Source organism: Stenella coeruleoalba (assembly GCF_951394435.1).
Source record: "Stenella coeruleoalba genome assembly, chromosome: 8".
Classification (NCBI taxonomy): Eukaryota; Metazoa; Chordata; class Mammalia; order Artiodactyla; family Delphinidae; genus Stenella; species Stenella coeruleoalba.
The window spans coordinates 78,131,081-78,144,849 of record NC_137154.1 but is presented as its reverse complement, the minus strand read 5'-3'; positions in this window follow the sequence as shown (position 1 = coordinate 78,144,849).

The window sequence follows — 13,769 nt, the reverse complement described above, 5'->3', positions numbered from 1 at the left end:
GGAAAATTAAAATGTTAACAGTGAACCAAGACAACTACTAGATGACTTAGGACAGGAAAGGAAGGAGTTTCTTCAGCCCTTTCTAACAATAGCTTATATTTATTAAATGTCTCCTAATGTTCCTATTGTTAAATCTAACCAGGAATGGTGGAAGAATAATACTTACTGAGCACTTTCTAAATGAGCCACTTTATATACATCAACTCGTTTAATCATCTAATCATCGGCACCCTTCGTGGTTGATACTATCACCCTTCCCATTTTACATGTAGGAAAACTGAAATTTAATGAGATGAGATAAATCACTCAAAGTCACAAAGCTAAGACAAAATCCAAAGTGTGCCTTACTCTAAACCACTGTACTGCCTCCCTTGAGCATGGGCTGCATTTGCTAAGCTCTTTGCTTGTATTGGGAGGAACACTGGGCTTGGAGTCGGAAGACTTGGACTTAAGCTTTGGATCTGGTCCTGTCTAAGCCTTGTACCCTGGAGAGTCACATATTCGGTTTACTTGAATGTATCTTCTCATTTGTAAAATATAGGATCATCTAATAACATTATTAAGTACCATCTGTTAATAAAGATGTTCTGAAGGTCAGATGCGAGTATAATTGAGGGAAATTATATTTATTAAATATAAGAAGGGTTTTGAACAATGTTACAACTACCTAACAATTTAATTAATACCCTTATGGTGAGCTGGGCTACATTTGAAGAAATCAGAGAACAAATGAACATCTGTCAAATCTTATTGAAAGGATTCGTTCTCTCCTCATGAAGCTTACAGTTTAGTGGGGAAAACATAGTTTTAAGAGTAATTAATGACTCATTAATATTATGAGCACATTGCACATGGCAGGCACTTGCTATATGCTTTACAGAATTATTTCATTTAATTATCAGGATTTAGCCCCAAAGAATTTGAAATCTCTAACAGGTGGTTTTGCAAGCCACACTAGATTTTTCTTTTCTTTTCTTTTCTTTTTTAAGCTGCTTTCTTTCTTTTTTTTGTATTTATTATTTTTGGCTGCATTGGGTCTTCGTTGTTGCACGAGGGCTTTCTCTAGTTGCGGCGAGGAGGGGCTACTCTTCCTTGCGGTGCGCAGGATTCTCACTGAGGCAAGCCACACTAGATTTTTCTGTTGCTACTATTTCTCTTTTACAGCTGAAGAAACTAAGCTTTAATGAAGTTGATTAACACCCACCTTCCCCCCCAAAAAACTTGGCACATGTTTGCTTTGATAAGCATTAGATCACACTGTACTTCCTTCTTCGACTATTGAGGAAAGATTGTAGATGATTCTTCATACAAGGACTTGTAGAAGAAGAATGCCAAACCCGTAAGATACGTTATTTTTCTTGATTGAAACATTTATCATACTATATTGTAACTGTGTTTCCTTGTCCATCTTCCTGGATGTTGTGAATTTTTTTTTGAGGTCAAGGACTTTATTTGATACATATTTATACCCATAATTCCTGGCACAAGATAGCTAGGAATGGCTATTTGTTTCAATTAACGAACAGGTGAATGATTGAACAGAAGAACAACTTTAATGTTCGAAAGGAAAACTATTTGCTTGATAATTCACTATGTATTATGTCACCTAATGACAAATGAAAAATCTGACATCCCTACACCTTGCCTGGGTTGCTATTTGAGATTTCAAAAGCATTGGTTTCATACAATACTCTCCCCAACCCTGCACCATTTACTTCCTTCACACATTCATTATGACTCATAAACTCCCAAGGAAAAATGAATACAACATCTGTTTAATAATGCTTTATTTTTGAAAGTGTCCAAAATTGCAAATGTACTCGTCTATGTGGACATCTTATTTCCACTTTCATATGCATAACTTCTTATATGGACATATTATTTCCACTTTCATATGCATAATTTTTTCTCTCTTTAAAGATCCTGCTTAAAAATACCTGTGTTATGAAGTCTCTTGATATTCATAGACATTTGGTACTAATATAGTGATCTCTACTTTTCCTTAATTTTGTGTCAGCCTTTTGTTACACATGTTACTCTCTTATTCCCTTTCAGATTTAAGCTTCTTGGTGCCAGGAACCATATCACGTTCCTGTCTATTTTCCAGAGTTATCACAATGCCTCGCATATAGAAACACCCTTTTGAATGAATGGATGACATGCTAAGTAAAGAAGCATTATGAGGTATAAGAGATCATTACTGTTACTGAAGAACTTTACTCAAAGGGGGAAGGCAGGACCTAAACGGAAAGATAAATAACAATACCAGAAAACAGAGATTATGAGCCAAAAAGAACAGCAATAGTTTGTGCTCAGGAAAGCATTTTGGGCTCCTTGTTTGTACCTAATGACTCCTATTAACATCATTAGCTTTTGTTTGAAGAACACCTTGAAATATTTCATAGTGCCATACGCCCATCCATACACAAAAAATGTGTGGCTTTACTTTGTAGGTAGGTAGATAAGGAGAAATGTGACCTGATCATCCTCTTCCTCTCCCAGTGCAGGAAATAAGAGATTCAGAATAGAAATATTAAACGAAGGAAACGTAATAAACTTGTATCTGCTACTCGTTATCAGCTCTTACAGAATCTCTAGACTGAAAGCTCCAAAGAGGAAGGGCTGTGCCTGACAGAGCACTTGGCACATAATACGTATACGATAAATACCTTTAAATGATTGAACAGTACAGCAACTATTAGATGATGAATAGTTATTACCTAGTTACAAAACTCTTTTAAACAATAGAACAGTAGAGTACAAAATGAAACTCTTTAACTTTAATTCAGTAAAGAGAGAAAGCATTTTTGTCCTTTACTAATATATACTCATTTAGATATTTTATTCAGTCTGAAAGCCATCTCTTAAAATTATCAACATGGGCCAAGTACTGGGCTGCGTCACAGAAACACCAAATAATAAGATCTTTTTTTGCTTAAGCTGCGATTTCTGACTCTCTGGACTGTAAGGTTTGGTAAAAGCAGATGCTCAATAAATAGTAGCTATTATGATTCCCTACCTATGACTGGCTAGAATTGAATATATATAAATCAGTACAAAATAGTTGTGCTGGCTAACCAGCCTTGGAGAGAATGTGTATAATCCAACCTTGTTAGGCTGAAATGATTTAAAGCAGTCTTGACCAAGAAATCTTGGAATATTGCTGTCAACTCAAGTGGCAGGAAGCTTGAGAGCTCAAACAGAACAATGTTGTCAGATTAATTTCCCAAGGTCTCTACTCTGTTTTTGATTTCCCAACTCAGAAACCTTAAGTGGAATCCAGTGCACTATATAGTGATTCTAAATTCCTTAAGAAAGCAGTGCAGGCTATCTAGATTTTGGATTCTTTTTGGCAACATCATCCATTAACCGCCCTGTCGTGTACTCTAATGTAATTTCCTTAGTCTTGCTAACCTCCAGTTTACTCATCTATAAAATAGTAATAATACAAGTTCCTGTTGCACGCGGTGCTTAAAAAAGGTTAGCAGAAAAGCCTGGCACTTAGATCACTGTAAGTGAATAAGAGATGCTGTTGTTACGTATTTCAAAAAAATCATGTAAAATCATTATCTTATTTGATCAGATTATTTTAAGTAAACATCATATATGTACTTAGAAATCTCCTGTGTTTGAAACCAATACACTATCATTATGCTAACCTACACTTAAGAAAAAACTATTCTTATGAGAACAGTAAAGAAATATATTCCAAAGAGTAAAATGAGATACTCTATGCATAATACTAATATTTCTTTCATAAGTTGAAAGTGATTAGATCAGTCAATATGGCAATAAGGACAAGATAAATCTGTCTTTATACAGACATGAACTAAATCAAACAGTATTACACTCATCTCTGGAATATGTTTGAAAGAAAACAATTAAAATTTTTTTAGCTCCTTTATCCCCAGGCTCTAATACATATTTACTTTTTAAAAATACTTTAATGTTCTAAAAAGAAAAATACTTTAAAGCTCCATGACAAAGGAAACCATAAACAAAACAAAAAGGCAACACACAGAATGGGAGAAAATATTTGCAAATGAAGAGACCGACAAGGGATTAATCTCCAAAATATACAAACAGCTCACGCAGCTCAATATCAAAAAAACAAACAACCTAATTAAAAATGGGCAGAAGATCTAAATAGACATTTCTCCAAAGAAGACATACAGATGGCCAAGAGGCATATGAAAAGATGCTCTAACATCTTTACTAACTATTAGAGAAACACTAACTAGAGAAATGCAAATCGAAACTACAATGAGGTATCACCTCACACTGGTCAGAATGGCCGCCATCAAAAAATCTACAAACGATAAGTGCTGGAGAGGGTGTGGAGAAAAGGGACCCTCCTACACTTTTGGTGGGAATGTAAATTGGTACAGCCACTATGGAGAACAGTATGGAGGTTCCTTAAAAACCTAAAAATAGAACTACCATATGATCCAGCAATCCCACTCCTGGGCATATATCCAGAGAAAACCATAATTTGAAAAGAAACATGTACCCCAATGGTCATTGCAACACTATTTACAATAGCTGGGACATGGAAGCAATCTAGATGTCCAACAGAGGAATGGATAAAGAAGGTGTGGTACATATATACAGTGGGATATTACTTAGCCACAAAAAAGAACAAAATAATGCCATTTGCAGCAACATTGATGGATCTAGAGATTGTCATACTGAGTGAAGTATGTTAGACAGACAAAGACGAATATCATGATATCGTTTATATGTGGAATCTATAAAAATGGTACAAATGAACTTATTTACATACAGAAATACAGTCACAGATGTTGAAAACAAACTTATGACTACCAAGGGGGAAAGGGGGGGATAAATTGGGAGATTGGGATTGACATATACACACTGCTATATATAAAATAGATAACTAATAAGAACCTACTGTATTTCACAGTGGACTCTACTCAATTCTCTGTAATGACCTATATGGGAAAAGAATCTAAAAAAGAGTGGATATATGTATATGTATAACTGATTCACCTTGCTGTAGAGCAAAAACTAACACAACATTGTAAATCAACTATACTCCAATTAAAAAAAAACCTTTAATAAACATTCTTGAACACAAAAACAAAAACAGAAACAGAACTCTATGACTTCCACTTAATCTGTAAACACAGAATGCTTGCACTCTATATTACACTTTAAATAATGTAGCTTGGAAAGACAAGAACTCTCTTCTCCAAGTGATTTTCTATCATTTTAAAATTTTCAATCTTTTAAAGGTGGAGGGTGATTATATGAACATATACATTTGTAAAACTCTTTTCACTACACATTGAAATTCTGTTCATTTTATTGTATATAAATTATAAATCACAAAAATTGATTTAAATAAAAAGATAGGTGTATAGGTAAATAAGATTATTTCTTAATGATTCCTCTAAATTCCACTCTTTTAAACTAATTAATTCTCATTCTCCTAAACTAGGGGAATCTTTGCAGACAAGTTTCTTTCCTTTGAAGTTTTGAGAAATAGAATATTTAGCTTTTCAATCAAATGATAGAATGGGTTTGTAAAAGGACACATTTTAAGAAAAAATATAGAGGGTTTCAGTTAAATTTTAACACTAAAATGAAGCGTGTTTATCTTTTTAAGAAATGTATATAGAAGTATAGGAAATAAGAAGCTCAAAGTAATCTTTTACACCCTTCTTTCCTTTCCTATACCATATCACCCTCCAGAGGTAAGTACTGTAAACATCTTAGTATTAATCCTTCCAGACATTTTTCGATGCATATACACAATACCTTTAAAAATACAAAATGATATCATGCTATGCATTTATTTGTTTTTTTATTTTAAGAAAGTTTTCAATTGATGTGTACATACTTACAGAAAAGTACACAAATCATAATCGTACAGCTTCATGAATTTTTCCAACAATGATAATTCAGCATCAGGATCAAGAAACAGAGCTTTACCAGGAACTCCAGATGCCCTCCTCAATCCCCTTTACATCACTACTCCTCACATTGGCTAATATCCACTATTCTATCCTGAATTCTAACACCAACGTTTAGTTTTGCAGTTTCTATAAACAGAATTATACAGTATATTTACTTTTGTGTTCGGCATCTTTCACTCAGAATTACATTTGTGAGATACTTTCAGTGGTGTACTAGTAAATCAGCTCTGGCAAGGGAGGGGAAAGCCCTGATTTGTGGCATCTCTTAATTTCCATGATGCAAATACTCCCACAGTTGTAGAGTTAAAGCTAACACGTGATGTATGTGAGTTGGAAGGAGATGCCCGTAATTGCCTTTTTTGGGGTTGCATTGGGTCTTTGTTGCTGCGCATGGGCTTTTCTCTAGTTGCAGCGAGCGGGGGTTACTCTTCGTTGCGCTGCGTGGGCTTCTCATTGCAATAGCTTCTCTTGTTACAGAGCACAGGCTCTAGGCACATGGGTTTCAGTATTTTCAGGGCACGGTCTCAGTAGTTGTGGCTCGCAGGCCCTAGAGCACGCAGGCTTCAGTGGTTGTGGTGCACGGGCTTAGTTGCTCTGCGGCATGTGGGATCTTCCTGGACCAGGGTTCGAACCCATGTCCCCTGCATTGGCAGGTGGACTCTTCACTGCTGCGCCACCAGAGAAGACCCCCATAATTGCCTCTTGTAAGCTGGTAGGAGCAGGCTCCAGCATACTACTGGGCCATATTTTTTCCATGTACCAGTCATTCACTCATTCTCTGGCCTATGAACTAACCAACTGTACAAATATGCCACCATCTATTTATCCATTTTCCTCTTGATAGACATCTAGATCATCTCCAGTTCTTAGCTGTTAGAAACTGTGCTTCTACGAACATTTGGTGATTATATGTATTTATTTCTGTGGGTATATATCTAGAAGTCACTCTTAACAGCAGTGCATGTGAAATTCTAATTCCTCCATATGCTTGCCAACTAAATTGTATTTCCCTGACAGCTAATAAAATAGAACAGCTTCTCCTAAGTTTGTTGCCCCACTTGTATTCTTTGAAGTGACTGTTCAAGTGTTTTGTCCAATTTTCTGTTGGGTATTCTGACTTTTTCTTTTGGTGTTTTTGGAGGAATTTTTTTGTACTTATGCCTACAATTTTATAATACGTTTATTTTACTCAATAATGCAGACTTTCATGTTAGTACATAAAGTTTTTCCTTTATTGTTTTAGTAGCTTTATAATATTTTAAAGAATAGATGTGAAAAATAGATTTTTTCATTCTTAAGCATACTAAAAATTTCTATGTGTATCTGATTCATATGAGAGTTTAATATATTGGATCAAAGCTGAAATCTGTCCTGGAAAGTAGCACCAGGAATTTTGTTATGAATAAGCATTCAAAAGGAAGAGTGGCCCTTAAAGAACTTGAAAGATGAAAAGGTATTCTCCAGTCTGATGAAGTAGAAAGGGCCATTTTATTCCACACACAGCAGAATAATCACAGAACGCTGGTGATTCTAGTTTGGTAAGAAGCAAGGTGAGTGTGATTAGGATAGGATAAAGTAAAAATTGTTGAGATTTGTTTGGAATATAAAAGGAAGAGCTCAGCCAGAAGCTCATTAGGAATAACTATTGGCAAAGGTCACAGTTTTGAAGGTCTGTAGTGGGAATTCTGAGAAAAAATACATTATTAAGACCTAGACTAAAGAGAATTAAATTAGCAAGTGTTTAAAGAAATATCTTCCTCAGAGTTCTTGAGAAAATATGGAGAATGGTAAACTAAAGATTCAATTAAATGTAATTTTATTGGGAGAGCGGAGGAGTGTTGATTGGTGGGATGTTTCTTTGTTTAAGCTAGAAACTAAAAACTCTGTTTTTTGGGATTTTGGTTTTGTTTGTTTTCTAAATAATTGGAAGTCTTTTACTCTATTGTTGGGAGTGCAAAATGGTGCAGCCACAATGGAAAACAGCATGAAGGATCCTCAAAAATTTAAAAAGAACTACCTTGTGATCCAGTCGTCCCACTTCTGGATATTTATCCAGAAGGATTGAAAGCAGGACTCGAAGAGATATTAGTACTTCCATATTCATTGCAGCCATATTCACATAAGATAAGATGTAGAAGCAACCTAAATGTCCATCAACCAATGAAAGGAGTTTTTTTAAATAAAGTAGGTATACATAACATAGAATACTATTCAGCCTTAAAAAAAAGGGAATCCTGCAATATGTGACAACATTGATGAAGCTTGAGGACATTATGCTAAGTGAAATAGGCAGTCACAGCAGGGAAATACTGCATGCTTCAACCTATATGAAGTATCTAAAGTAGTCAAACTTGTAGAAGCATACAATAGCATGGTGGTTGCTAGGGAGTTGCTAATGAAGGGCTATAAAATTTTTGTTATGCAAGATGAATAAGTTCTAGATATATGCTGCATAACATTGTGTCTACAGATAATATTGTGCAGAATAGATAGCAGTATTGTTTGGAACACTTAAAAATCTGTTAAAAGGTCAGATATATTAAATATTCTTACCACCATTTAAAAAAAAGAACAAAAAAACTAGATGGCAATTCTAAAACTAAAGGATGCCAAAAGGCCCCAAATATAACCAAAACAATACATTAACAAAAATTTAGTTTTTAAATGTGGTATCTTAGATTCATTGAGAGTATTCACTTTGAAAATATTAACAAAAAAATTATTGAAAAGACACAAACATTCACACATACAAATATGCCAAAGTACATATTTTCAAAGTCATGGCTTTGAAATCAGACATATTTGATTTTAAATCTACCTCAGGTGCTCACATACACAATTATAGGTAAATTGTTCAGTTTTACCCCTTTTATAGTCTCTACCAACTCCACAGAAAAGGCTCTTCGCAAAGTTACCAAGACAGTGGTCAATTCTCTTTGCTCCTCATTTTCTCTCTCTATTTCTCTCCCTCTCCCTGTCTCTGTCTGTCTGTCTGTCTGTCTCTGTCTCCCTCTCTCCCTCTCTCTCTTTTATTAGTGAGATGGACTCCACCTTGGCACTGTATAGCCATGAGTTATCTACACCCATACGGAAATCTGTTTCTACCAAATGGGAAAAACCTGACCAAAGTGTAGGTTTCCATTAAGATCAGAGTTCTTTAGACCTATGTAGGAAGAATTTGAAATAACATAAGAACCAAAAGAAAATTAAACCCAGTGATGTAACCACCTGAGTGAGGTTGCAGAGTCTTGTGAGAAGAAAAATTAAGTCAAATCTAAACCCAAGCATGTAATCTCTGTTGGTTATTAGACCTACAAGACTATTAAGTGAATTGATATAGTGACTACAAATAGGGCATCACAGGCATAGTATCTCTGGTCAGTATCTCAGGTAAATATGCCAAACATGTAAGAGAGTATCCTTGAAGACTCTTTGCGGTGGCACCAATACTTCCTTTGTGAGAAAGCATATTTTTACCTCTAGAATATTTAGATTTAAACATAGAAATGTTTAGGTAATCAAGTTAATTATTTATTATTCCATTAATTATTTTTTCAAAACTGTGCTGTGTGATATTTAAGAGAATTTAGCCTATTCGATTAGACTTGATTCTAATAAAAGCTATATAATTGAGTAATTCAGTTAATCTTTTGGGTTTTAAATTGAAATTACTTACTATATTTATATGCAGTTTTACTGAAATATGTAAAAGAAGTTAATATTCCCCATAATTATAAATTAAATATTTTTAGACTTATAAGAATTAATTTTAAGTACTTGATAAGGTTTGTCAGGTGATTGAATTGCTTCAAAATTAACAGAATACATTAAATGTATAAATGCTGTTTAAAATGTTTGACAGTATTTAACTGTGTAAAGTAAGACTAAAATTATGAAAGGTTCCAGGGTTATTGTTAAATTTACTTGATTTATTAATTGAATAAGATATATTTACTGAAACTAAAGTTAAGAAAGAACAAGTTCTTTTTTAAATTTCAAACTTCAATCAACCAAATATAGATTATAAAAATTAAAATAAAATTCTGAATAGTTTTTTTTCTGTATAAACCTACCCTTAAGGATATTCAAAACAATATTTTAAATGTTACAATACAGATCCTCAAAGAGTTTAGTAAAGTGAAATGCTAGTTCCCCAATTAACACTTTCTCTTCCAGACCAGATGACATCACTTCTCTCAAACTGGCATTCCTTCTCAGTCTCCTTTACCAGATCCACCTTTACCAGCCCTTTAAATGTTGGACTGTCTCAAGGCTCTGCCTTTGGCCCTGTGCTCTCTTCTTTCTATAGCATCTCTTGAGGTGATTTCAAACTCTAAGTATGATCCATGCTCTGGTAGAAACTGCTCACCAAACACATTTCCTGTTTCCTAGGCATACAGCTAGGCCAGAAGTTCTCAGTCTCCCTTGAAGTTAGGTAGGTCCACATTACTGTGTAAGAGTTAATAAAATATAGGAGGAAGTGATATATACCACTGCCAAGCCTAGCCTTTCAACACTTCCTACATAATCCTCTCTCTTCGCTTCAATCATTTGGCTGAATACACAAGACCTAGGAGAGATATCAGAGGCTCTAGGGGGTGGTATTGCCTCAAGATGGAAAGAGCAACCATTTCTGAATCATTACTTGGAGGAGTAACCAGCAATCAAGAATGCTCACTGGATTTTATACATGTGAAAAATAAACTTCTTATTTTTTTTAATCCTATAGATTTGTCACAGAAGTCAGTATCACTAATATCACTGATCTTGATAGAATCCTCCATTTTTTCACGTTTTTTGCCAGCCAAAACTTCACTCCTGGGATCCAGAATTAAACATCCAATTGCTTAATTGAAATCTCCATCTGAGAGTCTATCAGGCCCACCAGTATTAGTCAGGGTTCTACAGAGAAACAGAACTGATAGGCTATATAGAGATATACAAAAGAGAAGATTTATTATAGGAATTGACTCACATGGTTATGGAGGCCAAGAAGTCCCACAGTCTGCTGCCTGAAAGCTGGAGAGCTAGGAGAGCTGATGGTATAATTCAGTCCTCAACCGAAGGCCCGAGAAGTGGCGTGGTAGGGGTGTGTCTCTCGTATAAGTCTTCAAGTCTGAAGGCCCAAGAACCACTTCCTCTGATGTCTGAGTTCAGGAAAAGATGAACGACCCAGCTGAAGAAGAGAGAGAGGAAACTCATCTTTCCTTCACCTGTTTGTCCTGTTAGGACCCCAATCACGTTGGTAAGGGCGAATCTTCTTTACTCAGTTTACTGAATCAGATGCTAATCTCTTCCAGAGACACCCTCACAGATACACCCAGAAATAATGTTCTACCAGCTCTCTGGGCATCCTTTAATCCAGTCAAGTTGATACATAAAAGTCACTTCACTACCACCCCCAACACATTTACTGTCCACTTTCCAGCCTCACCCCCACCTCCACCCAGCTTCCCTATCTGCCCTATCTGAATAAATGACACCATTCTCCATTGTTGTTCAGGATAAAAGCCTAAGGCATTCTTTATCCATTTACCAAGGAAATATTTATTGAGTCTCCTATGCATCAGGAACTATGCCAGGTGCAGCAGATATAATAGTAAACAAGGTAAACCTGGTTGCTGTTCTCTCTTTTAGTCATATCCAACCACCACTAGGGTCCTCCTAAAAAATAAATGCGATCATATCTGACTCTTGCTTGAAAATCTTTGCCTTTACTCTTTTTTACCCTTCAAAATAAAGTTGAACTGTTTTCATCAGGATATGCACATTTTCCCAGGACCTTATACTAATCTATTCTTGTAGTGGACATCTACCTTGAAACCCTCATGCCTCTGGGTACAGTTAGTTGAATGAAGAAAAGATACCTGATTCCATTTAGCAGATGGTATTCTTTGCTGAGGTATTGAATTGTAGTTTGAAGTGGCTGGAAGTGTTACATATGTGACCGGTCAGCTTCTGCCTACCACATGGATACATTCACAGAGACCTGGGATTAACTAGAAAGTATAATAAAGCACGTGTCCAGAGAGGAGCAGAGATAGTATTAGAAATGGAGTACTCCCTTAATTCCTGACCTTGATCTTGATTCCAGGGTTTCTTGACACCCAGTGTCATTCCTACCCTTGGGTTCTATGAGATAGTCTCGTGTCCTTGTAATAAACCCCTACCCCTTTGTCCATTCTCCCTTTTGCTTAAACTAATTTTAGTTTATTTTACTTGCAACACTGAATCCTGAATATTTAAGCTCTCAACCTCATCTCTCCTTCAACTCTACTCTCCCATTCTCTAATCCCATCATCTATCATAAAAACTTGTTACATAAAATTTCAAATGGTTTCTGAAACATTCTTGGCTGTTTTGTGGCATTAGGCTTTTATAAAATCTGTCTTGTGCCTCAAATGCCCATTACCACTTAACTTTCTGGAAATGTTCTAGTTGTATATTAAGGTTTTTCTCAAATATCAACTCTGCAGTTCACTTTCTCTGGATTTCGCCAAGAAGACATTTTCATCTTCTGTGTTGCCATAGTACTCCATCTACACATCTGTTACAGCATAAAGGACATGAAATTACTATTGAGAGATTTTCTTCCACATTAGGCTAACTCAGGTGTAGGAATGGTCTTTAATTCTGAAAAGCATTTGGATTAGTTTCTATATTTCTGAGAGTATACGTGATGTATAGAGATGCTTTGCCTTTAAGCCAAATAAATAGAATACTTTAAAAACTAACTTTGTCAATACCATTGGAAGTAGAAAACTATCACACACTGATACATACATAGACATACATAAACATACAGAGAGGCAAAAACAGAGAACTTATGGTTCTAAAATTTTACCAAGAAGCAGATAGGGTAGGGGTCCCTGGAGAAAGAGAACCAGACATGGGTTTCTTGACATAAGAAAAGCTATTTTTTGGCCTAAGCTATGCTGTGATCTAAGCCTGGCCGCAATGCTTGTTCTTGAACAGGTCTCGGTAATTAATGATCTTAAAAGAACAAAATAATTCAGGAACAGATGACTGTTATCAGGCAAGAGAAGTAACAATAACAAAGATAATAAATCAGTTGTAAAGACTCCCAGTTCCACAATGGTAAAGGTTAACCTGAAGAACATTTTCGAGCTGTTTCACAGAATTTGGACGCCCTTGGGCACTCAACCACCAGATCAGGCGGAACCTAAGGAATGATGACGTTGACCCTTTCTGAATTCAATCAACTAGAGCTTGGACTCTGTCGAACTTTGCCCTAATTCTATACTGAATTCTCCTCTGCTCAAACCCCCTCATGAGAATGTATGTACACTTAGCTTAAAACTTCCCCCATGTTGCTGTGCAGGGAGACACTGCTGTGGGAAAGATCCCCGGTCCACTCCTTACTTGCTGCAAGTAATACAACCTTCCTTCTCCTGATCTTTGACTTGGTTGTGCAATTTGGCTGACACCCACCAGGGGGCGAAGCCAGCTTTTTGGTAATAGTATAATAATACAAACCCACAAGTTTAGAAAAGAGTGGTTGGATCCAAATTGTGTTTCTGGCAGATGCATAAGTTAAGTTTACCAGCTCAGATGGCACAAACTTTTTATTAATATTTGTGGAGAGTGTTAAGATTTTCCATTTTTTCATTTGATTAGTTTCCAAATAGGCTTTCCCCTTTTTTTTCTTTTCTTTTCTTTTTTCTTTTTCCTCTGATAAGAATTATCTCTCGGAAGTTTCTGTTTCAAAGAGATGGCCCTCAGTTCCTAGAGAAGAACAGGTAGAACATTTACGTCTCGAAGATACAGGGAATGAATGCAAGTTTCTTCAAGAAGGACTTTTGATCCTAA